Below are 14306 nucleotides of genomic sequence, written 5' to 3'. Positions count from 1 at the left end.
ATACATACTCCCTTATTTTACTTCACATACCATGTCATCAGTTCAGTCATGGCTTGGGTAGAGGAGAGCAGACAGGATCAATCAATGGCGAAAAACGGGCTTAGAAAGTTATGTTGATTAGAAGTCTCCATTATAAACACTTTTTTTTTCAAATTAAGCCATTTAACTTCTTAAAACCAGCCCATATTTTAGGCTGCTCAGAATTTACATACCCATTTTTTTAAAAGAGTACATCTCTGCAACCTTTAGGTCTATTTAAATATTTTTTGTGATAGAAGATAGATAGATAGAAGGGAAGACCTATAAGATTTGTTCAAATGTGTAAATATTAGTGTATTTGTTACTTGTTACTAGAAATATGTAATCAATAGATCTAATAGATTCACACTGAAAAGCATTTTAGGCAGGTTTTTTATTTTTATCGCCTCCAAATCACCAAATTGATGCTTATTTCGATTAATGATTTATGAAAATGTTGATTCAGTATTTTTCGCAAATTCAATTTACCTTTTTTAGTAGCTCCTTTATGTGTTTGGATCATGGTGCAATGAATACCGTTTTCAAGGGATTGATAAAAAAAATGAATCACAGCAGTGCACAGAGCGCAGCAATATCCATCACACCATAGTCTCAAAGCGTTGGGAGAAAGACGGTACAAGCAGTTTCTATCACACCAGCTGTCCAGAAACAGAGAGCGGGCAGACGGAACAAAAGCTGTTTTGCTAATTCATTTTGGATGTTAGGTGCTGATAGCAAAAACAATTACTGTGGCTTTAGGCAGCAATTTCACAGAGTGCTCGGGTGCTTCAAGAGCCCAAATAACAAGGTAACAGATCCAGAATGCACCCACAGATTAAAGAGTACCAAGGCAACAGTCAGCTGATGGAAAAGCCAATCGACCTGAATGGACAGGGCGCTATGATGAGTGAAAGACAACATCACCTCCCCATTATAGGCCGTGTGAAAAGCAAAATGACACAGGGTCATGTGCACATAGTAAAAAAAAAATCAACATTATATAGGAGCAGAAGAATGGTGGAAGAATTGTAACGGGAAAAAATGAAAGCGAGAGCGCAGCACACACACTGAAATACCTTCAGCTCTGCAGTACTTTCCTTCACGGCTTAGCGTTAAAGCTGCACCAGCACCACGATTAAATTATCATGTGTGTTGGGCTCATGCGAGTGCATCGAGGGTTGCGATACAGTAATGAAGAGCAAAGAAGGAACAGGATGAGAAAAGCGCAGAAACATGTGGAGAAGTAAAAGAGCTTCTGTACTGTAGTGTGAGCAGGAAAAATAGGCCAGGGCTAATCCCCATACAGCTCAGCATATGATTAGGGGGTGCAGGAGTATTTGTGTAACGGCAAATGCCATTGAGTCAAAAAAAGTGTTACTGTTTGTCCGGTTTTTCTCATTATGTGTTTCTCAAATCTACATCCCTGTGTTAATCTTTTATTTAAAAAAAGGTCAAATCTTACCAAAATCCCTTAAACTAATTCTTTAAGCATGCAGGGCTAAATATTCACATTTTGGTTGGAAGATGTGGACCAGGACTTAAAGCTTGAATCAAATAAAAAAAAAGTGATGTCTAGCCTTTCATGAAAGAGTGAAATAAACAAGTGCAAAACAATCAAAAATAAGCTAACATTTTAAAAAGCTAAAAAGTCAGGCAATACTCAAAGGAGATCAAAAAAGAATCACAAATGAGGTGCAGCACATTTAAAGAATAAACCTCATTACTTTTACATTACAATGTCCTGGGGGGGGGTTAGGTGCCAATTTCTTACACTATCCCATGTATTTCTCTGTCATATCACAAAGAAATTAAATCCGATATTTAACATCATCTATGAAGATTATTGCATGATTGTTTTTTGTATTTCATCTGAGGGAAATTCTTCCTCACTATTTATTTCCCGCAAAAACAAGCTCCATCCCTGAGTCGTTGGCCAGCTGAGAGGGTTGTTCCAGATAAAATAAAGGAAATGCCCAACATGTGTTATTACAATCAACGGTGATGAAACAGTTGGCTGGTGGTCGGGTTATACTGCTGGGAGAGTCGGACACGCACTGCTGGACCTGATCCAGTCTTTTGATGTAAACTATGGGAGGTTTTCCTTATTTGTTTGTTGATGAAAACACATCAGACGTGACCGTGTTTCAGATACTAGAAGTTGTGGTGTCGGAATCAGATTCGGAGCAGGCTCTGTATGACTCGTCAAGCTGTGCTCACTCTTCCTTGGAAGAAATGAAAAGGGTGGTGCTCCAGGTGAACAAGTGGATGGTCAGGTAGATACCACGCTACTATCTGGAGAGTGGAGAACTAAATCATTTAGTGTAATGAGTTCGTACCTTGATTTTATCAACCCGGTCCCCCAAACTGTCCTCTGATGTTTCCTGTCTCAACATCTGTACTCAGCATTCACGTTTACACTCAAATGTGCTGCGTCACATCTCCAGCTTTTACGTGCTTTAGGAAAACACAAGTTAAAATTCTTCGCCAAGAAAATTGTTTGTATGACTCTGATTTGTTGTGAATGTAAATGCAGTTATTTACTAGTAAATCATCAACTGGTATCTTTAGTGATGAGAAGGACTAACAGGACGTGCGTTGATTATCTAAAAGGATATACGAAGCCTCTTGGGACCCGGGGATCTCCGTCTAGATGATCTGAGGTTGCACACAAGCTCACAAGGAATTAAAAGGCCTAAATGTGTACTTTCTGAAGCACACCAGAGCAGCGAGGCTTACATGGGCATGATATAGTCTTGACTTTGTTGATTGGTACAGCGGGTGCACGTTGCACTAATTGCAGAAGGTGGAGTGCCTTCTGGGAGAGGATGGGATCAACTAATCTCGACTAGAGATGAAAGCAATGATAGCTTTGTTGAGGGCAGTGAGGGATAATAAAAGGAGGATGTACTGAACCACTGTCTTCACTTCATCATTAAAACAGAGATTGCAATGGGATACCCAGTGGCTTAGCTCACTAAACCGTCCACTGTGAAAGCAGCCTCCCATGTCTCACCCCAGCAGCCGTTTCTATCCCTCTCAATCAACGCCCTTGCATTTCAGCTATGAAACAAGCTAAAATGTCCAAAACTACTGTTGAAAAAGCAAAATAAATCCCCTTTTAATCTACAAAACAAAAGTGCTATTGCGAACGGTTCAATAATTTAGATTGTTGTATTTCTAAATGTGCACCCGAATGTGTCACACTGTGCTGCAGCATCCCATGCAGCTCCCGTGTAGGTGTGCACGCTCTGAGACAACCACGATGAGCACTTGCAGCCAGACGCCATCAAAATTTATATCCACTACGTTAACCTCGCTGCTGTTTGTGGCAAGATCCCTGACAGGCTCTCACAATTTATACTGTTCCACCATCTGCACAGCTCGGGATGCATCACTGACAAGGCTAGTGCACTTATGGTTTCAAATGGAATAAACTCTAACATGTCAGTTCCTACCCAGAACAAGAGGAAGATTATGTTCGGAATATGCTTCAAGATCGAGCCAGTGATTCATCTGTCATCCGTCTATCGGGCAAATTTGAATTTACTTGTGTGATTGGGGGAAATGGATTTCTCTGACATTTCTTTTGGACTTTGTGCCAGTACCTCAACTGGAACAGTTATAAAACAGAGACGTACCAATGTCTACTTTTGAAAGACGTGGTGGTGGGACTGAACAGGTCAAAGGTAGAGCAAAACAACAATAAATATAAGATTAACTTGATATTAAAATGATATTCAAGGTTAGCCGGATAACCATACGAGCTTATTGGTGAGGCAGACATCACCTCTGTCGTTGGCATCCGGATATTAACACAACAACTGTGGGATCACTTGATGTTTGGGAAACGTGGAGTTAAATGTTTAAAAACTAAACTACAGGCAGATCTAATTAGTGTCTTGGACATGTGTATGAATAAATCCACATATAATGCTGTAGGGAATGAGATCTAATTTTCTAGGCCAAGTGAGCATCGGACTGGTTCCCTCAACAAATGCATTAGCAGTGGATGTTTTCCTGATTCAAGTCTGCATTTCTCACCTTGACAGTCCCATGGCCGCAGTGGTGGAGGATTAATTTTATAGCAAACTAGCTTACTCTTCTGCAACTCTGTGCCCAAAGCAAACAGGTTTTGTTTTTTTCCTGTTTGAAATGTGTTATTGAAAATAGTGTCCTGCAGTGCAGACCACACAGCCAGCTCATTATGAAAATGTTCATTCATCAAATTCAGAGGACAGAGAGTCCTTCAATGTCGAGCCATGTGTACAGTATTAACCGAGTAACTGAAAACCTGACACTGTTTCCTGGTTACTGTCCCTTGTGGGAGCGCATAAAGAGGAAGGATGGTTCCAGTGTGCTTCTTTGGAACCAGGCACTGTTATTAGCCCCAATCCATTCATTTAACAGAGCATCTCCGTGCTGTGAAGTACTGCACTCAGAGAAATGAAAAGACATTATCATATACTAAAAATAAAAGGCCCCACCTTGACAAAAACCTTTGAAATTCCAGCAAAATGTGTGAGGCTTAATTATTTAGCAATTTTTGGGGATTTTTCTTTAAGACAAATTGTTTTCAAATACATCTTATTCTTAAAAGTTAAAGGGTACAGTACTTTAAACGTGAGAAATATTGAGATTTCTGAACCAATTAGAAGAAAGGCACAACATTTAGGAAAAAACACTGATTTTATTTCTCGAAAAAGGAGATTGATATCACTCCAATCTGTTTTATAAATTTTGCTTATAATAAAAACATTTTTTTTCTGGAGAAATGACACTGCAAACATATAATGTGCTACCATCCCGTCTTCAAAGTTTGAAACATTTCCGAGCAATAACAGCCGACTTGTACTTAATGCAGTAAGTTGAACAATCAGCAGTTTTGATAATTACTCAATATTCTCCAGCTGTTCATTTGATATCATTGTAAATTGAACCTATTTATATCAAAATAAATGAATAGCAAAATTAAAGCAAAGAAAAAATATTGTCTTGAGTGACAAAAACCCCTGTTCACAAGTAGAGCTTTGCTCTCTGACCTGATAGACCACAGAATGAGTACCGGTGCTACGCTACCACACCGTTGGGTTTGTTGACTTTATATGCTCCACTGCAGTCCTTGCTGCTGTCGTGACTGCACACACTACAATGGCTTGTGTCAGATCTCCGCACACCTCTGTGACACACACACACACACACACACACACACACACACACACACACACACACACACACACACACATACACACAAACACATCGCTCAAACCACCACTTGTCAGATCTCAGAGCTGTGCTGATGTGCTTTTGAAATGTGACATTTGAATTGAGGCTTAAAGTCACAAAAACTCCCCGGTGGGGATTATCGCACCGTTTTCTTTGACCGGGAGGCTTCAGAAGACTCCATGTGATTGTAGACATGAGGTCACATCGGTTCAATGATCATACAGAGAATCCCGTAGATGACAAGATAATTGCTTCAGAGCCTGTCATTACAATACCTCCTTTGCTCATTGTGAAGGTCATGAACCTCCTTGTCACCCTTTTTTCTGCCACCTTGTTGATTATTCCAGTCATCAAATGAGCTTTATTGATTTTCTGTAAATGGGCTATGATCAATCTTTTTTTTTACTTCTTAAGAATGAAACATCCAGTGGGGATTTATGTTAACCTCAAATGCTCAAGCATTTGACCTAGAAATAAGGGTATAGAGTGGTCCAGTCCATCCGGGAACTGCATTACACTAAGCACAAACTGCCATCACTCTGTATCACAATCGGCTGTAAGCCGCCTACAGTAACCCCTGAGATGCATTTGCAGACTCCGGGTCCCAGATACAGTAAAGTTGTTTTTCTTCCACCACAGGCGCTCAATGCACTTTTTTTATTTTTGTATCTGCCTCTGAAGATGCCTTTGGCTGTTGATGAAAGCCCCGGCCACATATTTCCAAGCTGTAAATTGTTCACTGTTCAGCATTGGCTGCAGGCTCAGAGTGTTTCCGCTACTTTTATGCTGTTTCCTTCCATATGCCTGATATAAAGTGTTTACTGCATCTTCCTATTGCACAGTGAGCCCCCCCCCCCCCCCTCCCCTAAAGTAAACAAAAAGCCAAATGATGGACTTCGGTCTTACAGGCTAGTGTGCAGTGTACTTCTTGCATTTCCTCGTGTACCTCTGCCTACTCAATAGTTGTTGTTTTTTTTCCTCACCTGAAATGCCATAATGATGTATGGTTGTCTCTCATAACACATCAATAATTCATTTCTGTTAGTTTACTAGGAATTACCACGTCCATGCACTGCAGCATCCTCAATCCTTGGGATGTTCACAGGATTTGAACCTCTGCTGTTTCTCTTTCTAGATAGTTTCTTTCCCTCATTTGCTTCTGAACTCATCACATTTTTCCACTTGGGAAATGTGTTAAATACCAAACATTTGTGCAAATAAAAGGATGATTTCAGCTCAGATCTTAAGTTGTTATATCTGTCTGACTGCTTCAGGATATTTTCTCTGTCAGAAGACATCTATCAGGTGAAAAAAATCTTGAAAGCACATAGTTTCTTGCTTGGTAAAATCCACAACACAGCAGCAAAACTCTTTGAAGCCTACGAGCTGGCTGCTTCTTTCCCAGTGATGTGGCCACAAGGGCCGGCCCGGAGATGAGATGTAACAACGTGGTTTTTTGTTTTTTACTCAGTACAAGATAGAGATTGAATTAAAAAAAAGGGTGAATTATGAAACGGGCGTTACAGTCGGCATGCAGGTAGATCAATAATGTGTGCAGCTGGCAAAATGTGATGCGTGCTGCGTGTCGTCCTCCTCATCCTTCCTGCATTGATCCGGGAAGACAAAAACGTTGCTAGACAATAGACGTGTAAATCTTTTCCCATCACCCAGCTTATCTAAAATCACATAATTAGAATATGACAAATACATCTCATAAATCCCTCTTGTATTAAAAGGAGGCATTCATAATGTAGCTTGTGTTCCAACGTTATTAGAATTTCGGGAGCAGTATTAGCAGATAGTATTCACCCTTGAATTGCTATTGCCATCGCATTCCTACAGCGCCGCGTTTTTTCTCGATTTCTTCCCTAAAATGAACATTAGTTGAGCATTATTCATGAATTCCTTATTATTCTATTGAACTTGAGAGGCTTATATACTCACGATAGCAGAGTTGGCAGCTGAGATTGATGCAGCTTCGCATAAAGAGTTCTGGGTGAAAACTGCAGCATTATACAGTTTCAGCTCTTGGGGTTCTGGTCCAGAGTTTCGCTGTCCGTTTGTGGTTGTAGGAAAACTGTTCTGTGAGGATTTCAATACAATATGTTTTTGAATTTGGGGAAAATCTTTTTCTTTGGAGACAAAAAATGTTCTGTCATGAACCACACATGATATGGTGATGATTTGGAGTATTGACCAATAATACAAAAATTCAATCTATCTTAGTTTCATGGAGAAGAAGTTTGGAAACCATCTGTGTTCGTGTGTGTAGGTTTCCTGGTATTTTAATTGTCTCATGAGATGGAAGATTGCCGCATCAATCACAGCGGAATTAATGAGGCTGATGAACAGACAAGACCGGGCTAAGTTCGTTAAACCTTCAGTTTTAGGGATATTAATAATGTCTACTTGATATAGAGTTAAATTACGTGAAATGTTTTCTGATAGATCTGAAGCTGAAACAGGAAACGTCATCCATATGCCAGTTTTTAATTAAGCAGATACTCTTACTTACTGCTCATCGAATAAATATCTGCATTTCTTTTTTCTTGAAGGCGGATGGTTGTTTAGGGACACAACTTATGTACGTTGTTATGAAGGGTTCTTATTAGCATCTATAAAGATCAATAGAACTCAAGTGACCTGCACTTTTTATTGCCAATAATACAATTTTTTGGGCCAAATATGTACTTGGACTTGGTATATGGACAACAAATTAGGCTACAACACAGCTGTGGGGCAAGCAATGCTCACCTAGTCTGACGGGCCAGCAGTATATAAACACATGGACGGGGGGGCTTTTCAGTGTGAATGTGTTCTTGGCGGTCATTTCAGCCTTGTAATCGAGGGGCTGATTAAGGACTGAGAGAATGCAACAAGCTCCAATTAACGAGATGATGGGATGGAGAATCAGCCGTACCACCAGTGATGAGAACCGGGATTGAGGAGCATCGGCGTGGAGCGGCGTGGAGCGGCGTGGAGCGGCGTGGAGCGGCGTGGAGCGGCGTGGAGCGGCGCGTTTGGCCAGGAGCACCTCTCGTCCTCACAGCAGTCACACATCTTGCGTTGAAAATGCCACAGTCCCATCTGGGATCATTCTGAGCTAATTTCATCTGAATTCCGATGGTGGACACATTTAAATTGAATCGTCGCCGTTCTGTACGTAACCTTAACAAACCCGAGTCATTTGCGAGCGCACTGCCAAATGATCTATTTTATCGTTGTGTTTACTGTATGAGTAATGAGATGGGGCGAGCGAGGGCCACAGAGTGCACAGATTGATGGATGGACTGAGGATTGTTTGCGAGCAACAATATCTTTCCAAAGCAATTAGCATCAAGCTAACCGCGTTTATGTGCTGAATCCCAAAGCACTTGGTGATTAATTATAGGGCTGACAATGATTTGTGACGCTTGATCTTTGTGTGATGATCGCAGCACTTCCTTTGTTTACCACAACTCCTCCTGAAGCAATATTCGCAGCACTTCAATGCAAACTCTCTGTGGTTAGTGTGCCGATTTCAATTTAGAAAGCATCTCAGGGCGCGCAGAGCCCTTCAAGCGCATATCACGAAGGTGTAGAAGTTATTATGAGGACAAGCTCAAAAACATACCACTGCGTGTGTATTCGATTACCAGGGAACCAACCAGAATGGGAAGAGAGCCGCGTGATGAATCCACACAATGAGCAGCGCGGTAGAACCACTGAATGACAGACGCACTGATGCCGTAAATGAAGGGCTGACAACGTCGATGAATGGCCTCGCATTAAATGCTGACAGTAATTAGCGCTACTTACAATGGGCTGATGGCAAGCTGATGTGGCGTGCATAACTTTTATTTCCTGCCTCAACGCCAGCTTTGCATGCAAGTATATGCGTTCAACACGTCGCCTACATGACACCGTCTTATGCATCGTGTTGGGGCTGATTGGTCATTAATTTGAGAAGCTACTTAGGGCTTTCACAGGGGGTTCCAAGGTGGGTAATATTAATGGATGCATGGATCTCGTCAGACAACACAACGCCGCTTAGTCTGTGAAACAAGTCTTCAAACTGCCTCGCATTTATTTATGAGCCCTTTATCAGCAACCTTTGCACTTGTGGCTCAGACCTGCCAAAAACAACGACAACAACAACCACCGCCCCTCGGGTGAGTTTTCAATATGCGATAATGAATGTGGGAGGAGCCGCCGCCTCATTTTCAGGAATACGGAATGTCGAAAAGGTCACGCGCATTAGATAGAAGAAGAAAGCGAGTGAGAAAGCACAAAGCCAGGCGCTGAATGCAAGAGCCAGCATGACACGAGGGAACACGTGTCCCCGCCTCAGAGCCGCCAGGTGCAACCTTTCTGCAGTGAGCACCTGTCGAGGCTCGAGTGTCTCACCGAGTGACCCCTCAAAGGGAGATGTTTTTGCCTGTCACAAAGTGACAATCTTTGAGTCAGCTTCTTGAACAATGTGGCCGCAACGATTTCAGAGTTTGGAGCTGCAATCTGCGGATCCGGAGATGAGGTAATGGTAGCATTTCATTCATGCATCAGCCAATAGGGCTGAGAATACACTCCACCGCTAAATCTTTCTCACACAGTCGGTTGTACATGCAATATTTTTCGAGAGTGTTGTTGAATAAACTACGGCACATTTTCTCCAAACAGTTTTTTTTTTCTTCGAAAAGCTAACACATCTTTGTCTGCAGGCCGGGACTAATTAAGAAAGAAGCCGAGACATACACATATCTCAGTGTCAGTTTTCCAGAGTTTTATAATTGTGAGCTGGAGGACATGATTATGCAGGCTCAAGGATTTATTAAAAGGGAGCAAACTGTAAGGCACTTGGTAACTGTACTAATCGGTGCAATGGCACATTGAGTTTGATTCGTTGTTCCGCTCCAGCCCAACCCCATATATTAAAGGAGAAAAGACAAAAACATGCCGTGAAAATGTCATGCTTTCAGCTCGCCCGCGCTTCCAAGTGGAACGTTTTGGGAGGGGACACATAAAAAACAAATAAGATGAGAGATTAAAGAAATTTTCCAGAAGGCAGCGCACACAGCGGGTGGCATGGATGATATATAGGGATCGTTTAGCTTTGGGGAGGAGGGATGAGTTTCACCCGACACCCGAACTGTGTCTCAATAGGCGGCTTCCAGGCTCCTTGGTAGAGCCGGCCTGCACCTCTTCTTCTTCCTCGCCCACAGGAGCAAATCAGGTTTATTACAGCCTCTAATTACAATTACTGTCTCAAAGGGCTTCACAATGAAACAATAAATGAAATTGATAGATGAAAAGGGCACCAACAACCTTACACCCAGAGTGAGAACGAAGGGGGAAACCCTTTCACAGCAACTTAATTAGCGGCGAGGAAGGCGGATCTCACAGAGAGGAATCCCGCAGTCCCTTCGATGCAAAAGGTGGCCAAAACGGAGATGTGTGCTGGATTCAAATCAAAACAAAAGTGAGGTCCATTGCGTGCTTTTTAGAAATAAACAGTTAACCCAATTAATTGTGTTAAAGTCACGCAATTTCCTTAAATTATGGGGTTTTGAAAGTTGCCAAATGTAAATATATAGTAATCAAACTTAAATAGTGTCTGTTAACGGCTATTCAGTTTTTTTCCCCAATTATTACATTACATTACATTACAAAGTTTTATCGTCCATCATATTAAGTGTATTTAAAACTAATGGCTGCAATTTAAGTGAAGTCACCAAGGTTTGAGCACCGAGCAAGATGATCCGATAATTTCAATCCCAGAGGGCTCGGTTGCAAAAATCAGGAATCAGGAAACATTTATTGCCATAAAAACAGTGCAAAAGGAATAGGTCGTCTACGATCTTTCTAGCTCGCTTCAGGCTCATAGAAGCGAACAAGTCCTGCAGGGACGGCAGATTGCAGCTGATCACCCTCTCTGCAGAGCGGATGACGCGCTGCAGCCTGCCCTTGTCCTTGGCTGTGGCTGCAGCGTACCAGACGGCGATGGAGGAACAGAGGATGGACTTGATGATGGCCGCGTAGAAGTGCACCATCATCGTCTTTGGCAGGTTGAATTTCTTCAGTTGCCTCAGGAAGAACAACCTCTGCTGAGCCTTCTCTGTGATGGAGCTGATGTTCAGCTCCCACTTGAGGTCCTGGGTGATGATGGAGCCCAGGAAACGGAAGAACTCCACAGTGGTGACGGGGGAGTCACACAGGGTGATGGGCAAGGGTGGGACTCTGTTCTTCCTGAAGTCCACAACCATCTCCACTGTCTTTAGAGCGTTGAGCTCCAGGTTGTTCTGACTGCACCACGATACCAGATGGTCAGACTCCCACCTGTAGGCGGACTCGTCCCCACCGGAGATCAGTCCAATGAGGGTGGTGTCATCCGCAAACTTCAGGAGCTCGACGGAAAATATCTCATTTATTATTGCTGAATGTTAAAGCTACACTGTGGTCAACGTTGAGAAAACCATAAAACAAAGCTATATTCTAACTATCCAACTGAATAACCAAAACAAGTGTGGCCAGCTGCTGCAGCAGCTATCAGCAATACCCCCAAATGATGTTAAATCCAATTATGTTGTTCTGTAAAATAAAATGATTGGACGGGCTTATGAAAGTCCTGCAACAGACACCACATGTGTTTCCTATTTTTTGTTAGGTCTTTTGATCCCTATTGGGATCAAGATATAGCAACAATTTATATAGGCATTAACACTGTCATAATCTGAATCAAAGTTCTGTTGAAACACTACAAAATGTAATAAGTATTAGAATTGTTCTTAAATTGTTATGAAGCAACTCGGCTCTGCAGTCACTTGAGTGCCATCACTGAAATGTTAAGAGTCAACAATTATTTTAGATTTTCATGTTCAACAAAATAACACCATGAAAGTCATCACAGCAGGGTTTTCTTTTCTCAGGAAAATGGGGCTGTTGAGGCACGGCTGAAAAACTGAAAAGCAACCGGTGTGGTCTCAGGAAGGAGCAATTCAATATCTCCGAGGGATGCTGCAATCAGCAAAGCATTGAGCTGAAAAAGTTCGGTTTTTTGCCTTTCATTTGTAATATTTGATCTCGTAACGAAGTCAGAGCCCAGGAATGAAGTTGTTGTACCAGCAGCCGCTGCATGAGGGTCAGACGTGACATTACACGCCTTGCACAAGGGCACCTTGCGCATATGTTGAGTTGATGGAGTGATGTGTCTTCCTTTCTTTTTTTCCCCTCACCCCGTGCCAGACCCCCCCCCCCCCCCACACACACACACACACACACACGCCCCCCCCCCCCCCCCCCCCCCCCCCCTCCTCATCCTGCTGCTCCCGGTGATTAGACCACACCAACCCAAGGTCACGCAGTGGGAGTGATCCGCTGCAGTGACTCGGATCAGGGCGCTGGATCACTGTCAGCGCGTTTTGGACCTCGGGCACCTGCGTCAGACCCTCGAACCGCGCGCAGCCCGCTGAACAAGTGGGCCCACTCACCGCCGCGTCTCGCCCGGGAGGCAGCTGTGCAATAACACACGAGGAGGAGGAGGAGGAGGCGGGGGAGGGGGGGGGAGTCCCTTCCAGCTTCCGAGAGAAGCACTGACACAAGCTGGTCGGTTAACAGTGAACCCTCGCGCACGTCCACCGCATGTCCACGTGGGCAGCATTGATCGTGACAGACCCTCTAATGAAGACCCCCACCCGGGTCCAGGGTTCGCCCCTCCTCACCGGCGCCAATCTCTAGATGAGTGCAAGGAGGGGGGCGGGGAGGTTAGTTTGAAGAGAGGAGGGGGCGCGGGGGGCTTTTTGTGAGAGGACGCCGATTTCCCGACTACTTGACCGCCGGAGGAGGAAGGAGAAGAAGAAGAACAGTAACAACAAGCAGAATAACATGTCCAACCCCGGTGGACAGTAACAGCTGGGGGAGAAGAGAGAAACCAGTCGGACCGCGCGTCAGAAGAACCTCATTAACTCCAGGGAAACCCAGAAAGAGGGAGAAAGCGCGAGAGAGGAGCCAGCGAGGAGGGCGCATCGCTTATTGCTGCTGGTGAGCTTCTTTTTAATAAATATTTTTAATGATTGTCATTCCCGAATCCCGGTGTTCGGTCTCACGTCGCGTCATTCATTGGGTTTGGCGCGCGTCGCCGCTCCGGAGGAGAGCCGGAGATGAAGGGAAAGCTTCTCCGCGGCAATGTTTCATTCACATGCAACAACTGCAGTTTGTGCACAGCTACCGCAGTATAATTGATGGCTTAACAGGTCCCCCATCCCCCCCCCCCCCCCCCCCCCCACCCCTGAAGAGGACGTGGTGCTGATGTGAGATGCGGCGCTGCATGCTGTTGTGTTGTCTGCCATGAGATCCGGTCGGGGATTTAAGTGTTGTTTCTGGGGTGTAAAGCAACACATGTTTTTTTCTTCCTTTTTTTGAGGGGAGGTGTGTGTGTGTGAGGGTGTGTGTGTGTGGGGGGGGGGGGGGGGGATGCAACTGGGACAATGGTGGCGTTCAATGCTTTCTCCAGCTTGACTTCTCAGAACGGTCAAATGCAAAACAATGCGACACTGTGAGAGTGTGTGCTGTCCTTTAATGGCCAATTAAAGGACGGAGAGAGGGGGGGGGGGGGGGGGGGGGGGGGCTGTGACCGGTCAGAAAAACACCGCAACCAGTGGCAAGACTGTTGAGCAGATGCTTAACCTTGGAACCCCCCCCCACATCTCCGTGTGGCCGCCCCCCCCCCCCCCCTCCCCCTGACAGACAGGTTTCTCCTAATGACACAATGTTGTGTGTTTGGCCGAGGAAGCGTAAACCCGCCTCTTCAGTCATCTCTTCAGCCTGTGATGTAGTGTTGTAACAGCCACACATGAGCAATGATGTCTAATCCCAACACATCTCACACCCCCCCCCCCCCCCCACCACCAAAAAAGAAAAAAGTGAAAAGCTGGTGAAATTGAGTGGCATGACGACTACACAAAAACAACACACACTTAAATGGCTGTTTCTTTGACCCCCCAACAAGAAACAGAGACGGGCAACAGAGGAGGGGTGGGGTGGGGGGGGGTAGTGTGGGCCCCCCGACTCGGCGCCCATTGATGTCTAACAGC

General features: G+C 44.1%; 1 protein-coding gene across 2 annotated transcripts in view; it reads left to right on the top strand.

Moving 5' to 3' along the window:
- Positions 1 to 12888: 12888 nt before the first annotated feature.
- gabra3 (gamma-aminobutyric acid type A receptor subunit alpha3) overlaps positions 12889 to 14306 on the top strand; it is a 67105-nt gene continuing 65687 nt past the window's right edge. For both annotated transcript variants that reach the window (XM_040181782.2, XM_040181781.2), the window contains exon 1: positions 12889 to 13254. The gene's annotated coding sequence lies outside the window, so the exon portion shown is untranslated. The remainder of the gene's footprint in view (positions 13255 to 14306) is intronic.

This window comes from Gasterosteus aculeatus, chromosome 7, assembly GCF_964276395.1.
Source record: "Gasterosteus aculeatus chromosome 7, fGasAcu3.hap1.1, whole genome shotgun sequence".
NCBI classification, from domain to species: Eukaryota; Metazoa; Chordata; class Actinopteri; order Perciformes; family Gasterosteidae; genus Gasterosteus; species Gasterosteus aculeatus.
The sequence above is the reverse complement of the archived record's forward strand: the minus strand, read 5'-3'. Positions and strand labels throughout refer to the sequence as shown.